Source organism: Numida meleagris, chromosome 5, assembly GCF_002078875.1.
Source record: "Numida meleagris isolate 19003 breed g44 Domestic line chromosome 5, NumMel1.0, whole genome shotgun sequence".
NCBI classification, from domain to species: domain Eukaryota; kingdom Metazoa; phylum Chordata; class Aves; order Galliformes; family Numididae; genus Numida; species Numida meleagris.
Genome location: NC_034413.1, coordinates 8,256,638 through 8,278,036, shown reverse-complemented (window position 1 = coordinate 8,278,036; position 21,399 = coordinate 8,256,638). Strand labels below are relative to the sequence as shown.

Genomic DNA, 21,399 nt, shown 5'->3' with positions numbered 1-21,399 from the left:
TCCCCTTGTCGTGTCACAACAGACCCTGCTAAAGAGTCTGTCCCTTTCTTTCTTATAGTCCCCTTTTAGGTACTGATACAATTCTTCCAGCACAGGCTGTTACCAGGTACCCTATGTAGGACTGCATTAAAATCTGTGCTTGAGTGAAAGAGAAGTAGTTTAAAAAAATAAATAGATTTGGTCCAAGCAAAGCCTTGTAAAAACATCAAGATTTGGCTTGGCCTATTTGTAAAATATATGGCAGATCCCCTGCCTGAGAACAACTTAAATCGACAATATAGAAGTTAAAAAGCTCATTTCAATTGGAAATTCCAGCTAAATTGTTCCCAGTTAGCACCAGAAAGGAATGCTTTAGACTAAGACAAAACAGATGCAGACTGTTAGGTTCCCATTGTGCAGCAGGCTTCCCTTGCTGGGAGGTAGGTAGCTCGGCACAAAGCCCCCTCCACTTGTGAACAGAGATATAGGGCTGTGCACACCAACACTGCAGTGCCTTCCTGGGACTCTTCCAAAGCAACCATGGCAAGGAAGGAAAAAAACAGCCTCCCAAGCACCAGCATCCAGGAGCAGATGAACACAGCATGCCTCAGAGGCTGGAAAAATCCCTCCCTGTAACAACTGGCTCGCTGCTTAGCCAGGCACAGGCTTCGGTGGCCATTTCGAGAAACATGCAGCTGAGCACACCCACCCGGAAAATCAACACTGGGGCCCTCCGGGTTGCACTCCTGGCAGCAGAATGCAGCCCCTGAGCACGCCCCTCACCAGCTCTGCCCTCCAACCTGCATCTGTGCTTTTCTGCAGGACCTCCATGTTAGCCCATCTCCCCATCCCCAAATTGCTGGGACGTGCAGTGCGGTCTCTTTGCAGAGCGTGGGGTGCTGGAGGAAGCAGCTGTTGTTCCACTCCCTTTCACTTGCATTGAGGATAGAGCTGCAGTAGAATACAGGCAGTAGGGGAAGAAGAAATTAAAGACCCTTTACAGTCCCCCTTTCTCCCCTAATATTTGTCACATTCCCAGGCAGGGGAGTTGCCTGCTCATGGCATCGCTCCAGATTAACTACTAATGAATTAATTCCTTGTGTGCGTGCTCATATATGCCAGAATAAGAGTGTGTTGTTCCAACTCTCTCACCCTAGATCATGCAGTTCTGGAGCAGGGGGTTTTAGAGTCAGCACTAAGAGAAATGATACTAATTGTAGCATGAGGCAAAATGCATTTAATCTGGATTGAGCTGTGCAATACATAAGGCATAATGCAGCCTGTCTCATACCAGTCCCTGTATGGATGCTGTCATTCCCAGGTGGGATATGGCCAAGAGAAGTAGCAGCTGTTATACCCCGCACCTTCTTCAGATCATTTCCCACCTCAGGTGGGAATAATTACTGAGCTTCTTGTCGGCAGCTTTAGTTGGCTACCACTCCCACATCACTGTGCCTACTCTGAGCATGAGATTGGCCCTGCTGCTCTTACTAGTCCTGCACTCAGGATATCAGGTAGGAGATGTTGCCTATTTAATACAATGGATTTGGTAGAGGAAAGAAAGGTGATGCTAGTGAGCATTGTGATCCAGCTGCTCTTACCAAGTTGCATTATGTTCGTCCAGGAGGAAGCAGGAAAGGTGCAAAAGTAAACAAGTGGATGTTGACTGATTGTTGGTTTCATTCTGTGCTTTTTTTGTTTGATTGCTTGTTTGTTTTTAAATATTTCCCAACCATGTGTGGTGGTTTGCAGAGATCTAAATGCTTCTGGAGGTCTCGGTACAAAGTAGGGTGACCCTGGTGACAAGGGAGGTATTGCCTTTGCTGTTGAATATAAAGTAGTCTTTAAGCCAAGGAGGTTATCTGTATGACTACACCAGCCTGATCTTTGTGAAGGGACTGTGTGTGGGTTGCAGGTGTGCTGTGGCCACAGTCCTGATGTTTGGGCTCTCTTAGTGGGGAGTGGAATCCATACCTGATGTGTTCGTGCTGCATCTGTAGGGCACGGTGTAAACAACATAAACAAATAGAAAACATAAATTCTAAACAGCATGTAGTACACTTAAGTGTATTTTGGATGTAACGTAAGAAGAGTCTTATGAGGATGCGGCTGAGGGAACCAGGATTGTTCAGTTTCGAGAAGAGGAGGCTCAGGAGAGACCTTAATACTCTCTACAACTGCCTGAAAAGAAGTTGTGGTGTGATAGGGGGCAGGCTCTTCTCCCAGGTAACAGTGATAGGATGAGAGGTAATGGCCTCAAGTTGTTCAGCTTGGATTTTATGAAAAGCTTCTTCTGTGAAAGAGTGGTGAGGTATTAGAACAGGCTGCCCAAGGATGTGATCAAGAAATATGTAGATATGGCACTAAGGGACATGGTTTAGTGGGCATGGTGGTGATGGGTTGATGGTAGGACTAGGTGATCTTAGAAGTCTTTTCCAATCTAAATAATTCTCTAAGAGTTGGTGTCCTATAAAATCTTAAAGCCCTACCAAAAGAGAAGGTCCATCATTTGAAAAATGTCCTGGGGCTACCTCCTGCTCCTTCACTCAGCTGTTTTTGCAAAGGAACTGATTATGAAAGCTAAAAATACGTGTCAGTCTTGTTAGATGGATTGCTTCCCATCTTGTGACACAAGAACTGACTGACCCCACCAGCAAGTAGAACACATTTACAATAGCAGCGAGTGACTGACCGCAAAAGCTGTCCTTTTGGGTCACAGCACAGCCTGGGTTCTGTTACAGCTGGTGAGCAAGGAACATTGCCTGGCTCACAGAGATTCAGGCAGGTGGAATCTGCATCTGTAAGGTGAGACCAGGAATCCTCAGGAAAGAATATTTGGAATGTTTGGAATCTCTGCTACTACTTCCAAGTACCTTAGTCATCCTCCTCTAGCTGATTGTGGTCATTACACAATTTCATTCTGTCGCTTTGAAATGCGCTAGGTAGGAAAAGTCAGTTTGAATGAGCGCTGTGGAGTTATTTGAGCTGCAGAAAAGACAAATAATAGAGCATTCATTTGCTTAACAGGCAGGAAATTAATCGCGCATGTGCGGGGAGGTGGTAAATTCTTCTAGCCCTGCCTTTGTGTAACAGTGTTGCAGTGCGTATGAGTTCTGTACTACTGACAGAAAGGAGAAATGCCAGAAAAATCCTATATCTGGGAAACATTTTTGGTAAACTCTCTTATAATGGATCCTCAATAGCAGATATGAATGCATTGTTTGGAAGGCTTGTATCTTTAAAACATTTTTAAATGAGTAGTAAAACTGCTAAATATCTCTTAACGTGTTTTAAATGACACATAGTTTTCAAAGATTTGAGGTTCCATAAAATCTGAAGCTTTTTTGATGCTTTCAGTTAACAGTTTAAAAAGAAACAAATAAACAAACTTGGGTCACTCTCTCCTTTCCTTCTCCAGTCTTCAACCCTACTATTTTCTGCAAAGGAATGAATCAAAATACAGAAGATAGTGAGTAATAGGCAAAGGCTACTGGGCAGCACCAGGGCAGGATGATCATTGCCCTTTGCTGTTCCTGTTGAGAAAATTGGGAATTCCCTCCATCCAGGGCACAGTTTCAGAGGGAAAGCAGGTTTCAGAGGTTCTGCAAATATTTTTTCTTCTTTGTGGCCATACCTTTTTTCTCAGATCATTCACAGAGCTGTTTGTTGATTACACCATTAATCTAATACATCTTTAACTACCAGTTGTGTAACTGCCAAAATTTGTGATTTACTTGTGTTGCGGAGCTCTGATGTGGAAATGCATACCATCCTGTTCCTTGGTTAGCTGGAAAATGGAGCATATCTCACCCTAGCAATACAGTGCAGAGTCCCACCACTTCAAGAGTGCCTTGTTTTAGGGTCCCTCTGTAGGACCTGTGCCCTGTTTTTCACCTATCGAGGCTAAAAGATATGGAAAACTAGATCAGGGACATTGTCCTGTGGGCAGCATCGGGCTCTTTTTGAGGGAATCAAGCTGCTAAAAATGCTTGCACACTCATTTCCATTGCCAGCTCAGAGCAGAGAGTAACCAAAATGAACAGCTACGCTTCAGATGTCTCACTCTCTGCTTAACAGCTCTTTTCTCTCTCTCTGCCTTTTCTACAGAACTGTATTTCCCAGCCCTTTTTCCCTTGAGACGCCCAGCTGAGCTCCCCCTATAAGTGCTTAAATCCCCTGCTGTCAAGCCTGAGCCCTGCTGATTATGTGGGTCGGAGAGAGCCTGCAAAAACTCAGTGCTCTGAGAGTCTCGTTCCCTTTGCACCTTCCCTGCTTCACATTTCCCACTGCATCTTGCCCCTCGTGTTATCATTTAACACAGATGTGTCTCATGAGGGGCAGTGCCATTGCACTGCAGGGCGCACGGGTGGGACTTGTTGCACCAACTGGCTGTAGAACACCATCCGTTTAGCACAAAATCGTGTCTTGCTTCACCTTCTTCCCATCTCCATTCTCGCATTCTCTTCTCTCCCATCCTCTCTTCTTTCTTCCCTCCTTAGGTGGCTCCTGTCCTCCGGAGCCATGTATGCTTGTGAAGCCCCATGCACAGCTGTGGCCCTGACATACTTTTGCACAGCATCCAACAGCATGTGAGAGGTTAGCTTACAGTGGCACGTACAGTATGTGGCCCAGATGTTCCTGCCATCCCCCCAACTTTCTCATGCAATTCGTTCCATTGCTGGTAAAGGCTATGGTCTTGAGATAGGAGGGAAGTGAAGTAATGGATGAGAGGTGAAACGAAGGCTAGCCCTGCCTCTCCTGAGTTCATCTTACATTCCTGCATGTTTCTGTTTGGGAACAGGGGTTGACTGAGTGGTTGATGTTGCAGGGATGAGAGCATCCCTGTTGTTGGCGCTGTGGAGCATGTTCTGCAGCAGTAAGGGGAGGGAACAGAGGGTTAACAACAATATTGAAAGCGGCATGTCTCTAGAACATAAACCATTCCTACAAATACCAAAGCAATGATGTAGGAAAGAGTTTTTCAATAAAATCCTTGTAAGACTTAACGGGCAAAAAATAACGCATTTTCCTGTAACCTTGATCTAAAAAGTAAAATAAAACAATTCTTTCTCGGCAAAATTTTCCAATGTATATTCTTCCTAAAGCAACTACTCTGCATGGAAGAAAAAGGTCAGTTCAAACTGATTGATCAAATGGCCTGATCAAACAGGTTATAAGTAACTGAACCAGGTCTTGCTTGAGAGAGCATCATGCGAGCTTAGCAATAGGTGTTGTTAACACTGCCAGCTATAATACACACAGCATTCAGCATGTAATTCCAGGAAGGTTTTATGGCTGATCAAGAATCTCCCTTCCAAGTCATGTGCTATTGCTGTGGAGGCCATAGAAATCTTGTCATGCCTTGCTGTATTCAGAAGTCAGTGCTAATAATGAGAGCCGTGTTCATCCCAAGGAGGCCACGACATTTGCAGGGAAGCTGGGTGTGCTGTACAGTGTCAGACACATTTCATGGAATCCATTTTTCAAAACACCACAGGCAGAAAGAGGGAGCATTATCTGTTAAATATTCCAGGGAGGGCATTTATGGATTTCTCAAGGGGGTTCAGAAGCACTGATTTGAAAAGATGTTTGCATTCCATTGTGCAGTTTGCATTGCCTGTTTTGCATGGTTTAAAAGAGGGTGTAAGAAAAGGGACTCTGTGTCAGAACCTGAGATACTAGAAAATGGTAAGAAGCAGTGTGAATTTTGCAGGAAAAATTCTTCCCTTAGTTATATATATTTGTCAAGATACAGTCCACAGGCCAAACTCTAAGTTTATGTCTGAGAGCCAAGCCAAGAGGTTTCCATCTTTTGATCTTATGGATGATGCCATTGTATCCAGAACATATTATGTGGAGTAGGAAATCTTGCTTCAAGTGGATTTCAGACATGCGTAAAAATTCTGACAAACCTTCTCAGGAGGTTATTTTCCTTAGTAGCTTCATTTGGATTACCTAAAGCTAAAGCAAGTTGATGTTTCTTGGCTCAGTATTGTGTGCTGCTGTCCATCACTTCAGGGAAGCCAACACAAGATTTCCTCTTCTTCTGTCACTATTTGCTCATGTAAAAAGTCAGTCTCTCTCCCAGTTATAAGCTCCCTTTAAATGCTGGAAGGTTGCTATCAGGTCTCCCCTGCACCTTCTCTTCTCCAGGCCCCTCAATCCCTCTTCACAGGAGAGGAGCTCTCTGATCGTCTTCATGGTCCTCCTCCGGACCCACTCCAACAGCTTGACATCTTCATTGTGCTGTCCAATGGCTTGCAGAATGTACAACCAGTTAGGAAGTTATTTGGGGTGGTATCTCCTGGTGTGCACTACCAGTTAGTAACCAGCATTGGGTCCTTTTGGTACCACATTGATTTTTTTTTTTCTCTCAAGAATCCCCTCCTGCTACTTATCTACTTGTCAAGTCTTGCTTGGTTTTACTTGATACTATACTGAACAAACAGATAAAATTTCTGGAAAAAATAGTGAAGGGTTCCTGCAAATGACAAGCCTCCATACTAAGCAGATAGCCAAAGAGATGCTAGTGATAAAAAATGTATGGGCAAAAGAACTGAGCAGAAATCAGGACTAGGGTGAGGGAAAGTGGATCTCTCTTAAGTGTCTTCACAGTTCTGTTTCTTTGCATACAAAATAGAACATAATGATATTATTATTATTAAGGTCAGATTATTAAGGTCAGATTATTAAGCTGACTACTTCGACACCATGAATAAAATAGTGATGGGTACCATTACAGGGGAGGTTATAAATATTAGCAGTAGGTTTTGCAAAGGAATCTGAGGATAATTAGGCACACAGGCTTGAATGGGATTTGGACAGCTGTCAAGCTTTCCATACTCAAGGAAAAAATTATTTTCCTTAAAAGGCGGAAAAAAAAAAGAAATGGCCCTCAATTTGTAGCTGTAAGTAAATAAATAAATTGGTCTAGGGACAATAATAAACCATGCATTATAAAGGCAAAAACTATGAGATTCTGACAAGTCCAAGAAGGATCGTTAATATATTAAAAAGATACATTAGCAATTGCATTGCTTCAGTGATCCTAATATTTAAGAATATTTTTAGTCATCATTAATTGGTTAACTGAAAGTTAAATTTGAACCACTGGAGGAGGACTCCAGGGCAGAGAAAGAATGTGGGTTTAGTGACCGATGTTTATGGTACTGGATGAGCACTGCATGGGGTCTTACTGTTGGGTGCTGTGAACTGGATTCAGTGGCACACATACGCACCTGCACACAATGAGCTTCAAGTGGGGTGGAAATGGTCCAGGTACCGCTCCACCGCCTGGATCTGGCTGAATATAGTCCTGTGGATACCACCAAATTTTCCTCAGCAGAGATGGGGATATGTGAAGTGTTTGGTAGCAGAGGGGCTGCTGCTGTCCCAACAGCTTTCCCATGGAGCTGGAGTGACACAACTTCACACCTGGGGCTGGAGCCGGAGGTCACCTTAGCTGGGTCAACACAACCAAGAGGAGTACCTAAAGGGAAATCCAGTCCTTGTGAGCGTATGGGTTGGACTAACCTGTGGGACCCCTCCTAGCTTCAGGATAAGCAGTTTGGAGCTTTGTGAGAGCATCCAAACTTCATGTGAGTTCTCTGTACTGAACCTACACACTAGTTTTTGTGAGGCTTGCACTTTGCTGATTTAAACCTGCCCACCTGCTGATGCTCTGAACCTCCTTCTGTAAAGAGGAATGAAAGGTACCATTTCACTTAAGTCTGCTTCCGTGAAGGCAAAATAGGAATTGTTTCATCTTCAGCATTTCATTAAGTCTCATAAGAATTACATAAAACTCCCTCTTGCTGACTTTCCGAGGAGAAATCCTTTGCCCTTGTGTATTTGTACTTGCAGTGGATGCAGTCCTAAAAATGAGCTTGGATTTATTATTCATTATGTTTATAATGGCATAGATGTGTGAAGAACTGAGCAATGGGGAGCAGCAAATCAGCCAAAACTCTTCTCATTCCTGCTCTTTCTCTCTATATAGCATTTTCTACCTCATTGGGGAATTTAAGCTGTTACAGAATCTTTGCCCAAGAACTGGCAGACCAGAGAAGCAAGCAGCAAAGTTAGGTTGTGAGATGACTACGTAGGTCGTTATCTTCCTTGAGAGAAATGCTAGAATAAGAGATTTTAGAATTTTAATTTACATTCGTCTATTATATAAATGGTGGCTTCTGGTATAATCTTAAACTTATTTTGGCTTCTGGACTTATTTAGCCAAAAGATTTCAGCAAACATCTCACTTTTTCCCCAGAACTCAAAGACATCAGACATGAAGTACAGGTTTGTTTTTTTTTTTCAATTTTATGGTGAAATACTCTGTTTCCAGTGTGCTTATTAATAATTTGCTCAGGATTTTTGCTATTTCTTCTGAATTCTGAATAGTAAGAGAGCACTACACTGAGACCAGCACTTCATTTTTAAAAACAAAACCCAGATATGTTTAAACCCTTCCTCCTCCCTGGGAGCCAAGAACATGCTTGACTGTGGAACAGGAGATATTTTATTTCAGCAATTCGTAAATGGAGAAACACCCAATTGATTCAGTAGCAGAAGTGTGAAATCATTTACACAGAGAACAGCCAACTGAGGCCATAATGCCGCTGCTCCTGGAGTGTCCATGCCTGAAAACAAACCCAGTTTGTCATTTATAATAATTTTCTACCCTCTCAATAGGCAAACAATGCATTTGTCAAAATCTTATGCTGATGCTTTCAGATTTAGTTCATTAGCTCTCATTGCATCGGTGGGGATGGATCACTTCGAACAAACACCAAACAACCTCCTTATTTTACATTAATTGTGTGTCAGCAGTAGCAGGGAGAACGTGGCTTTTCCTCTCATTTCATTATTTAGTTTGAAGGCATATCCTCAATTCCAGGGGCCAGAGGTAAGTGCTCTTTCCCAACCTCCCTTATGGGTGTATACTGGGATCCAGTAGGTTTGTTTGTTTTAAAGTCAATTCCTGCTTCCATTTCTAAATATTTTTCCTTGGCTTATTGCTAGAAAAGCCAAAGATCCAAACTTCATGGGCTAGACACAACCAATACACTTGCTTCAGGTGGAGAAGCATCCTGAAATGCTTGGCCAATCTCTTCCCCTCATGAATGATTCTCTGTTGACTCAGAACTTGTCAATGCTTGGGAACTTAACACTGAGTTTAGCTGTAAAGTTCTAGTGTAGACACAATCCAACCAGTCCCACCATGTTCCCAGAAACACGCTGTTAGCTTTGGAAACTGAGAGGACAAGCTCCTTGCCAGTCTGTTCTGCGTTGATCCAAGTAGGGGTGTGCTTCAGCCTGAGGAGTGATGAGGTGTTGTTTGCACACTCTGAAAGCCTTTATTTAAGGACATGAGTGGGGAAGGAGGTGGTGATATTTACCCACAAAAAAGAAAGCAGGGTGCATTTTCCAGAGTCTTTCTAATTTCTCCAGCTTCTGACAAACTTTTAACTTTTTCTGAATTGTGTTTGTCCTTTTCCCAGGACCCTTCTCTTGCATTAGTTCAGAGCTGCCCTTATAAGCTGGCACATTGTGTCCCATAGGCCCCTCTCCTGTAATGGCAGGAGTTGGGAGTAGTGGTGACATTTGTGAGTTCTCTCTGCCCTCTGGAAGAGGGCTGTGGATAGAACATCCTCCCAGAGGGCATAGTATTACAGAAAATAATTTTGTAGGGCAAGTGTGCAGACGAAAGTCATTTCACCTCTCTAAGCCTTAAAATAAATAAATAAATAAAGACTCAAGTGATAGATAGCTTGAGGTCTCTAAGCCTAACGTGTTTAACAAGGTCTATTAAAAAAATCACTTAGCATATCAACTACTGTATTTCTAATGCACGCACCGCTAAAGGCAATATTAGCTTTTGTGACATGTTGTTGTAACACAGTGCTGTTCAAGGATGTGTCATCATCTTTGCACACTCAGTGGGGAGGTGCACGATTGTCAGGCAGAGATCTGTCTGGCAGCCTCAGATCTGACTGAGTGAAGCCTCTGGTCAGCATGCGCAGCAGCCCTCCCTCTCCGTACACAAATGGAGAAGGGTGAAAAACATGTTGGAATTCAGGCATTTTTGCCATGTTTCTGACTTTTTTAGAATGGATATGACTATTTTAGGTAATTACCAAGAATGATGGGGCTGTTATTTTTTCTGTTCAGTTCTTACTCTATTCTTGTGGGAGGGAGATGCTTCATAGTTTGTAAGAATATTCTCTGATTTTAAAGCTGTACAGATGTCAGTACAGGAAGCTGAAACACCTGAATTGTCCTATAGAATGTTCTTTCTTGTTTGTTTACACATAAGGAATTTGTGACCTTTATTTGTAGGAAGCATATTTCTTTCTCTCTGGTACACAGTGAGCAGAAGTTTCCATTTAGCTTTGTGTGGCAACACCCTGGTCATTTTCCAAAGTGGTCATTTAAAGTCTGCCTCGCTAGGTTGGCCAGTCTGCTGCCAAAGATTGCCCTGCCTCTTCTAGACAGGTGGATCCCATCCCTCTCCAACAGATTAGTGTCTTCATAGAAAGTCCTATTTGTCATAAAAACCAAAACCTTCATACTGGCACCCAGCCACATAGCCAGGAGTTGATATGCATTATACATCTATTTTTGGCTTCTGTCTTCCTCCAACTGGCAAAAGAGCAGATAACTTGGGCTCCACTGTTCTTCATTTGCACTCTTAAGGATTCATAGTATTCTTTGATTCTTCCCACGTTCCAGCTTCCAGTGTCATTCATACCAACATGGAAGAGTGATAGTGGATCTGTGCTCTTGACAAGCTGCAGCACCCCTTCAGCAGCATCTGGATCTTGGCTCCCAGAAGGCAGCAGACCTCTCGAGACTCCCTGTTGGGCCGGCAAAGGAAAGCCTTGGTGTCTTTTAACTGGGAGTTACCTCCTACAAACGCACGACGTTTCATTTCACTGTGTCCACTGCCAGCTGCTAATATGGCTGCTTCTTGCAGATTTTGGTCATGGGCGTCTTTAACTGTAAGAGTTTCATATCTATTTTTAATAATGAAGCTGGAGGGTGGAGACTGAAGTGGAGCCCTGCTTATGTGCATCACTAGGGACTAAGGTTTTTCGTTCTCGGTGTTGTCTGCTGCTGGAATATAATTATTAAATAACCTCTCTCTCTTAAATACCACTAAGCTTTTTAACTACTTCCTGCAACTCAGCCACTTGTTGAAGGTCATCCACCTGTGCACAACTTGTGCAGGTACTTACCTTATCACTAGGAGAGAAGGTTCAAGGTGCTGAGTTCAACTGAACTAAAGTCTCCTTTCTTACCAGTGTATCTGTGTGAGAGAAAGGGAAGCCCGGTATTCCCGTAGCTTTGCCCATTTATAATGCTGGTAGCAGGAACTTTCAGGTGAGATGCCGTCAAAAAAGGCTTTCTCCTTGAGCACAAGAGCTGTCCTCTGTTCTTTTTTTTTTTTTTTTCCTAAACCCTTCTGTTTAGCGGACCAGGATTTCAAAAGTTCCTTGAAATTTTCAGTCCTTCCACCTCTCAAAGCAAACATCGTTGGGAACTTTGCTTGGCATCCAGATTAAACACAACAAAAAGACGTGCCAATGGTAAGAACTGCAGTTAGTATCTGCAATACAGGAATGGCCATCCTGGATAAAAAATGTATCTGATGCTACAGTTCTCACATAAGCCAAGATACAACTGGCTTTCACTAATCTTCTCGCTAAAATTTTTGGCTTTAGTAGAAATTTTGCTTTGGAAAAGACATCACTGTCAGTCCTTGAAAGTAAGAGGAAATCCCATGGATCCTGTTTTATAGTTTGTGTTTAACGTTGTCACATTAAATGTGAGAAAAATCTCTCCAATAGCCTAGTCTGTGTACACATAGGATCCTCTCACTACAGTCCTGGAAGATTTATGATTAGACAAAAGAGACATTTTCTTCGTGGAATTGAGCTAAGGCAATAAACAAATATAAAAGCTTTTATTAGAGAGGGATACATCTAGCAGGAAGTCTGGGAAATACTGATTTAATCTACTGTTCTGGGCAGCTCCTGCCAAATCATGGTTGGAGTGAAATTCATGCTGTTTTAATTTGCTATTTAAAAAAATACGCGTTCAGAAACAGGAGCAGAGCAATTATTCCATCTAGCCAAGAGCCAGGTTAGCTTGAAAGTACCATTCAGAGTTCTTGATTAGTCCATCAAATAGTCAAAGATATCATAAACTTATCAGAAAGTGCAACTGAGGACATCTCTTCAAACTGCTTTTTTTTTTTTTGCTTGAGTCTAGGCTTCTCTTGTGTGACTTGATCTGCATCCTACTTCAGACTGAATTAGAAAGACAAGAGAGAAACGATTTGTTTGGGTTGTAGCAGTGTTCCTGATCTCCACAGAGATGCTCCAAGTATTTTACCCAATACGACAAGTGCCTAAAACTTGTGTGCTGAGCATCCTGTAGCAGTTTTATGATAGGAACAGAAGGTGATGAGGTTTTCAGGTGCTGTGAACTACAGACTCTAGGCCCTAGAACAACATTGTTTATTTACCATGGTGCCACAATTCTATTTCTACAGTTTGAAATTTTCAATTCTCAAAAAAAAAAAAAATATTGCTCAAAACAAAACTCATTTAGAACAGATGGGAGAAGTTGCTACTTCTGATCTCATTGATCAGAAATTATTAGTGACAATAATGAAGGAGTAACTTTGAGTTTTCCCAGTACTCCTTAAAATTTGTACCTGGCTTTAATCTGAAGTCATCTAAATATGAGTGCTGTTTTCCCGTGCCGTACATCCCTCTGGCCCACCAATCTTAAGCTCACCTGCAAAAGCAGTGAGGAAGGGGAGTTCGTAAAATAAAGTTCACTACAATTTTTGAAACTGAGATCAGCCTGGGCATGAGGTGGCTATTTTTTTTTTTTTTGGTCGTAAAACCAATCTCCTCATTCTACAGTTACCTAAACAACAGCCCATTATGCAGTGAGCACTCAATGGTCCTTATGAGAGCTAGACAAAAGGCTGATCTTTTCTACGGCTTGTAAGAATTTATCTTCACTGTCATCCTTAAATTTACTCTTCTATTGGAATTTCCTTCTTGTTTGACAACTGCTTTTTCCTTCCATCTATCACAATTTAGGGTGACTAATCAGGTTAGTCACAAACCCTTCAGAAATACACCCTCCAGGGCACTTTTTATTTTAGCTTGGGGAGGAAAGAATTTCAATTTATAACATATAACAGAACCCTCTATGCCATAGCCATGAGAGTTTCTGTTTCATTCAGATTTGCATATGCAAATTATCCAACCATCAGTTCAGTTCTGCCTGTTCACAGAATGATGAGATTGAACAAAAAGAGAATGATTTAGAGACTGGAGGAGCAGAGAGCAATTCAGGAGATCTCTCTGTGATGCTACAGCATCATTGCATGACCTGCAAGGACTATCAGGTAGATGTAATAGAAAGGATGTTAATAGCCGCTAATTATTTAGTCTACAAAGCAGACAAAAAAATGTTTATTTAAAACATACATTTCAGAGCTACTGTTCAGTGAAAGGAAGCAATGAAACTACAGCGAAACATGTTTGTTTCACTTCTGAGTTATTACAAATCTAGAGGACTCAGCTCCAGTGTCTGGGAATCTGGGGATGACAGAATTATAGCAAATCAGCCAGATATAACCCCGTGACCCAGTTCCTGACAAATGTTTGTCTAATCCAGGGATTTTCAACCAACAGACTTGGGTGATTCTGTGGAACAAGTTTGGAGGGCAAAACTAAACTACGGTAGTCCTATTAGCACTAGGCTAAACCAGGTGTATATGGAGCCCTGCTAGGAGCAATGCCAGTTCACAGACTGGAGAAGACTGGAAATTAGCTGTGCAACCTGTACTTAAAGACTGCCAATCACATAATATTTTAGTGACTTTCAGGATAAGACATTTCTGTTCTTTGCCGATTTAACAGCTAAAATACTTCTCCTGAAGCTTATTATTTCTCATTCTGCCCTTGGTGGCAATGAGGAATAGCATGTTCCTTTTCTCTTTGCACATCTTTTACATATACGAAGAGTGAGCACCAAGAAATTGTTCTACAAATACATTTATCAGAAGATGAAAAGAGAAAGGTAGCATGAGATGATACCAAGGGGGTGAAGTTTTTAAAGCCTTTTTTTTTTTTGTATCAGTGTTCATTTAAAAGATCAGTTGAGAGCAGGAAGGCTAACGTGATGGAAATTGAATTGAAAAAGGATAGGAGTTCAGCACAGAATAAGGGAACAAGCAGCTAGAAAATTAGATTAGCTTCATGTTTTATAATTGGCTCAACCTGATGATCTTCATCCTAGGATATTTTGATAGTGGACTGAAATGATCTTAGATACCTGCAGTTATCTTTGAGAAGGTAGGCAAGATACTATAAAACTGGAAAAGGGCAAACGTGGTACCACTCTTCGTGCAAGAGAGGAGAAAATAGAGATCATGGGAATTATATGCTCCAGCTCCAGGAAATATTGGGAAATTGAGCAGTTTGGAAGCACCAAGGGAAAGGAAAGGAGTAACAGCCTGCCTTGGTATGTCAAGAAAAATCATGTTGTCTTATTTCCTTTAACACAGGAGTGGTGAACAGCAAGGAAAATATGATTTTAGTTAGGATTTGACTGTGGCTAAGAAGAGGCCTTAAAATGAATCAAGGATGATTCAGAATAAGCTGATAAGAAAATATTTTAGTAGTGAGACTCGAAGCAGTAAGCTAGGTTGCTTTGGGAGCATGTAGACTGTGCACTGGCAGAGATCTTTATGAACAGGTGAAAGAAATACCTATTAGGAGTGATTTTAGATACTGCAGAGATTGTCTCAAGGAAGACAAATGGATTGGACCAACCTACAAAGATTGCCCCTTAGCCTTATTTTACTGTGGTTCTTTGCCTCCTTTATATCTCCTTTTCTCTAGACTGAATGAGCCTCATTCTTTCTGTCTCTCTGCATATATTGGATCCCTGTGCTTCTGGTCACTCCTGTTTCTCTCTCCTAAATGCTTTACAGTTGCCCCCCTTCGTTCTTGCAGTGTGATATTAAGAATTACCAGCTAGAGATTTTCAGAATGCTAGCATGTGCCAGAGTGAAGGGAAGGGATGCAGGCTTTTCTGCAGAGCCAGATCTGCCAGCAAGACATCCAACTCCTCTGGAGAGGAAAACCTACCACAATTTAATAGAAGGTGGATTTTTTTCCTCGTGTTTCTTTGCTAGTTGATATAAAGCCATTCCAGCCTTTCTTGCTTACTGCCTGAAGAAGAGATGTCTGGATACTTTGGCCTTTTGGAGGTCCAGAGAAGATGGAGATTCCCAGACATTTCATACTTTAAGATAATGTCAGCAATCCTGTCAGCTCCAGTTGCCTGCTTTTTCAGCCTGAAGCGAAAGGAGTCCAAGCAATAACAAATTTAAAAAAAGATAAAGACTGCATGAATTACTGTATTATTCTCATGGTACAATAACGGAGAAAGGTCCCCATGTTGGGCGGGGGAATGCATGTCACTGTTTCAGTACTTAAGAATCAGAAGTGATTCACTGCACAGAGCAAAATAGCAGCTGTGTTCACATCTCAGCCTTTCACTGGACAGAAAGAATAGTTTTCACTCATAAAAACGAGTATGTCTCTTTATTCTGTCATGGGATAATGATGCACCTTGGGCCTGATCCAAAGCTGCCTGAAATCCAGAGAAAGACTCATGTTGGCCTCTGTGCACCCTTAACCAAGGAGAAGAATTTTTCAGAGCTTCCCTTTTCTCTCCACCCTGGAACCCTGCTCCGCATCTTGCCTGCCTGGTCAATAACAACCACCAACAAATAACATGTACAGAAGTGGCAAAAAAGACAGTAAAAGATGGATCAGCAGCTCAGGGTTCAAATCTCCATGTGGTGTAGATGGCCAAGGTGCAGCCTTATGCACATCTGCAAGGGGGGACATAGGGGCATGGGTCTCCAGTCCTTGTAACAGGAGCAGAGCCTTCAGCATAGGGCAAGGTGAGGTGTGGTGGTTCCAATGCTCTTTGATGGAGTTCGGTGGTCTGTGGCTTTGTGAGTGGGTGTGGTCCCACAAGGAACCAGCTAGGAATAAATTCATCTTCAAACTGCATTCGTAGTCTATTCAGCATGGATTAACCTAATCTCCTAAATTTCCTTGAGCACCTGCAGTCATAGTATTAAAAACCTGTAGTATTTATTACTGCAGAATTGTCAGTGGCAGACCAAGAGTCTGTGACAACTTGCTTGTAATGTTTAGGAATTGCACTTCATGCTGCAAGAAAGGAAAAATTCCCCCTCAGATTTTCTTCACTACCACCATCTCCCTGCTCCCCACCAAAAAAAAAAAAAAAGGGAAGAAAAAGAAAGCAAGCTATAGCAAACTGCTTGTCTAACTGAAGGAAAAAAAATGTTGCTTAGATCATTTACAGAAAAGAGACCTGTTCATTCTTTTATATTAAGGTGAAAAGAAAATCCCGTTCCACCAAAACTCTTTGAAGGTTCGTAGAAGCACTTCCACTTCAGTCCAAGATGATCTGGAGGAGGACGACATCCACAAAGCTTCAGAGCAGTACATTACAGCATACCCCCAGCTTTTTTTTTCTTTTTCTTTTCTTTTTTTTTTTTTTTTTTTTTTTTTTTTTTTTTGTTAAATTATCCTTTTGCAGAAAGAGAAAAGAAAAAAAAATCAAGAAACTTAAACAGCAGCTTTCCCTCCCTTGGCTCAACAGAGCTCCATCTCACCAGATAAAGAGCATTCATGGAAGGAGTCTGCACTCTTGCCAGAAGCATTTGAAAAAGCACTGGGGCTTCAGCAGACGAGGGTGCCTTTTCTGAATAGGACCTTGCACACTGGAAGACAACTGATACTCTTCTTTTAACATCTTCCCCGCACAGCAGCAGTTTATAAAGACAAAGAAACAGAGGAAAGATTGGGATCTGAATGGGAGCATTAAATACTCCCCTTTTCTTCTAGCTAAAAATCAAGTTTGATGCCTCTCTCCATCCAGGTGGCTGCTTCTGGTCTTCCTTGTCTCGGGTCTGGGATTCAGTCTCATACTTGTTTGGGGCAAGAAGGTGAGGTTAGAGGAAAACTTGATCTGGAGGTGGCCTGAAACCAATACCAAGGAGGGAGGCTAGAATGTAGTGCCAGATTTGCCCCAGGGATTTTACAGGTGATAGACAACTCACACATGTCTCTTTTAGGATCCTGAAACTTGAAGATTCCTGAAGAGGTTCAGCATCTACGTGCTTGTCTTCCTATTGTAAATTATGTGTGCAAGCCATGCTGGGCACGGCACCCAGCAGTGTCCTGGCTGGCTGCCATACACACAGCCATCCCATGGCCTCCTCCTGCAAGGACCCAGAGTCTGTCAGTCACGCCTCACGGAGCTGCTAAAGGGAGGGGAGTGCTAGCTGTTCACCAGTCCATGCTGAGAACCCATCTGGATGCTGGCCTCAACGTGTCTGCAGCACACAAACCGTGTGCAAATGGCTGTTCTCCCTTGCTGGAGCTAAAAGAGCATATAAACTAATGCTGGAAAAGAGGTGTCCAGATGAAACCAGCCACAGGTAGTTGACATGTCTCCTTTCCTCTCTTGTTGCCCTAAATTTTCTACTTGAAATGGGAAAGTTCCCCAATTTCACAGTGATCATCCCAACTCCTTTCATGGTTATTACCATTCGAATGGATAATTCATGTGATATTTATGGAACAAAAGCCATATTAGGGCGTCACACTGCAGGGTTCCAAAAAAGAGGTTTCTTCCCCTAATTTACAAGAGGTGTCAGTTTTCTCTTAATTTGCCCCTCTCTTCCCAGCTGTGCATGTGGGGAAGCGCCTGCAGGGGAAGATGGGAAACAGGTACAGTGTGGAGTTGCTTTCCGTCCTTGAGATGTTGCCAGTATATTTCCTTTGAGGACTTTGGCAAATGTTCCTGTTAAATCTGTACTGTGAGAACAGGCTCTGCTTCCTCTTTGCTTTATGATAGAGATGGCCCTTTATTTGGCTGGTGCCGGACTTTTTATTACTAGAAATTATTGGATGGAGATGCTGGAGATGTCAGAGGGATGAAAACATAGGCTCTTGCTACCAGACTGCTTTTTTTTTTTCCCGTTGCTATAGGCCTGAGCAAAGGAAGTTAGTAGTCCTTAGCTAATTTGATTTTAGGAATCTGCTGATCCAGTCTTGTGCATCCTCAGGTCTATGCATCAAACCTTTCTAATCCTTTGTATATGAACATGGATATCGATATGGATACAACTACAAATACAAATATGCGTGTCTGTATATTAGCACTTTCTTCCAAGAGTATACTTGGAAAGGCTGGCTGCTTCTCACCTAAGTTTAGATCCAGTTCTCGATCTGAAATCCAAATATAACTGCATCTTAAGTATTTAATGTCACTGAGAAACTTTGTCAATGTTTTGACAAAATCATATGGCAGCACTGCTTTGACCTCTGAAAAATCAGTGAGTAGGACTTAAGACACATATGTGTATCTGCACACAAACGTTTATTTGAGAGAGAAAAGATTTTCCTTTTCTCGGACAAATTGAGAATATCTCATCTTTCTAGGATGAGAATTGAGAGGAATCTTACTATTGTTTGCCAATGGTGGTCATTCCTTAGCACAGAAATCCTTTCTCCTAAATGCTTTTTAGGTATTTGAATGAAATAGTCATGTCCAAACAAGCAAAAAGCTGTTAGCTTGCTCATGCTAGTTGTTCTGATCTAACCTCTTTTTTTTTTTAAGGTTTCCTAATGTAGGTCAAGCCTGGGTCTGAACCCTGACTCAGGTTGTGTTCCAGCTGCCAGCACAGGGCTGCTGCACCCAAGCCTTGGAGATCCCAGCACCCTGTCCAAGGGAAGATGCCTGGAGAGCCCAGTGCTGCTCTGCAGTGAGGCTTAAATGGGAGATGAGGAGGAAGCTCCCAAGTAGCCACCAGCCATTTCTGCTTCAGTTATACCAGGCTCTCCCTTTGTCCCGCAGCCCAGATCTCCCACCAAAACTTCTCCTTCCTTTCTTGAATGAAGTTACAACATCTGCTTTCTTGTCTGTTATAAACCAAATATTAACACTGCCCTCCATAAAAGCCACAGGCGGATGCTCTGCACTATTGGGCATGGATGTTCATGACTGCAAATGCCCAAAGAATATTCTTCAGGTCTCTGTGAAGAAGCTACCCTGCTGCTAATACCTTCACCACTGCTTGCTGTGGCAGGAAGGTCAGAAAACAAAAGCTGAGCCTCCACTGAGCATTTTTACCATGTGTATCCAGCGTGTGCATTTATGTGTGAGGATGGGAGCTGCATGTGCACAGAGCAGACAGACAGAGGAGCTTTTGGCTGGAACCACGAGGTTGTGAAATGCTCAGTGCCTTGACCTGTAACACGCGACTGTAAATTCCTCAGCTCTTGTTATGTTTTCCAGGGGTCACGGTCTTTAACAGTTTATTTAGTGGAGGAGGAGGAAAGAAGCCCTTTGTATTGTTGAGCAGCGCATGCTAGCTTCCCTTGGCCTGGCAGCTGGTGCTGACACAGGGCTGTTCCTCAGGTGTTACTTTGATGGATGGTGCCCTGACGGCCAGCGAGCAGCAGGGGTGGTGGCAGCCTCCACTTACCCGCCTTTGGTTGAAGAAGAACCTGTGGAGATTGCCCGAGTGGGATCCAGTGCTGCCTTCACAGCGTTTTCATTGCATTTCAGATGGAGGCTGAGCTTTTCTCCAGCCTAATTGCCGATGGCAATGGCCTGCTGAAGTGAACTTCTGCTGTGATGCAGAGCACGCACAACGGAATGCTTGCGGTGACAGGTCTGCATTAGAACCGAATCCAGCAGCAGATTAAGTGAGTCTGGAGTCCTAGGGCTAAAGACCTTTGCTATCTCCAGAGGGGGGAGGAGCAGATGCTATTTTATTGTGTTGTAAACTGTCTTTGCACAGCAAAGCAGCCTGACACTGTGATCTCGGTGAATCACTGCTCCCTGCTTCAGCCTGGGACATTCCTACATCCACAGTTATTTTGGTACTCAGGGACACTATGGTCTGAGAATGCTGCTTTGAATCACCCTCCTAGAGGCACCACTAGCTCTGCTTTGCCTGGTGGCAGTGCAAGTCTGAACTCAATGTTCCTAATGCTGGTAAAAATAGCACTGGGATGCTCCAGGTGTCCCTGACAGGAGCCAGGGGCTACCAGGACAGTCAGACTCCATCTGGGACAGAGATCAGCCCACACCTCGGTTTTATTCTGTGGTACTGAAGTTAAGAGCAGAAAAAGAGCTTTCAGATGGATAGAAGTAAAGATTTCATGCCTTTCCACGCAAGCATTTCTTCTTGTTACCTCAAGAAATGTTGTTTCTTCTGCTAACAGCTTTGCAGTTACAAGGAGCTACAACAGAACCCGAAGTCATGGCTGGCAGCACTTGGTGGTTTGTGACACCTGGACTAGGAAACACATTGTGAGAGACTGAACTCCTTTTGGATGTAAGGAAGCAGGAGCATATATTGGGCGTAACAAGATGTGACTCCCAACTACCTCATGCACTAATCCAGATTCACACACATCCCAGATTTGCTGTGAAGTCCTGATCCAGGGTTCACTGAAGAGCAGTTATTCAATGTACTGCTGTAGTTCTGGGACATGAAGATCTATATCATATGTTTTTTTTTTTACTAGTTTTGCCACATTAGCTGGTTGGCCAGAGAGCTAAAGACAAGCATGTTGCCTGTCAGGCTCTGACACCACTCTTGCTCAGAGAGTTTGCCAAACTGGTTAACCCATAGAGCAAAAAAAAAAAAAAGAAAAGAAAAAAAAAGAAAAATTGGAACACGAAAACATACTTATTTTCTCTGTGTGGTGCTATGTTATGGAAAACCAGGTGGCACAAAACACGCACAAGTAGAATGGGGGTAGATGTAATCTACGAGGCCTTCCCAAGCAGCAGAATATCGATATGCTGAAGGTCTCATGTGTTTAAATTTTCTCATAGTGGTTTGAAGTTAAAAAAGATTCTGGTGAAAACATACGAAAACTTTCTCCGTTCCCATCTCTCTCTTTCTGTGTCTTTAACTACATGTCTTTCCACCTTTTTAATTTTAAAACGCATGTGGGTTAAGCCTAGAATTTCCTGTGGCTAAGAGGAATGGGGTCTGATTGATTGTAATAAGGGACAGTCTAAATGAAGTGCTTGGACTTGCCCCGGGCGCTTCTATCTGCAGGTGCTGGGAGCCCTTGCCAATGCGAATGACTTTTTGGAACACAAGTGATTATTTACTGCTGAACCAAGCCAAAGGCTACGCTTTTCCTTGCAGCTCACAGCCCTCAGCCTCCAACAGGAAATGTATTTAGTTTTCAAATCCCTCTCTGACCAAAAAGAAATTCCAGCAAAAATAGCAATAAACATTGACAGAGTCTCCTC

The 21,399-nt window shown here is 42.7% G+C and overlaps 1 long non-coding RNA gene across 1 annotated transcript; it reads left to right on the top strand.

The window, feature by feature from the left end:
- Positions 1,320 to 20,799, top strand: LOC110400682. The gene is made up of 2 exons (XR_002440027.1): positions 1,320 to 1,493; positions 18,739 to 20,799. It is a non-coding gene; the product is annotated as an uncharacterized LOC110400682 (long non-coding RNA).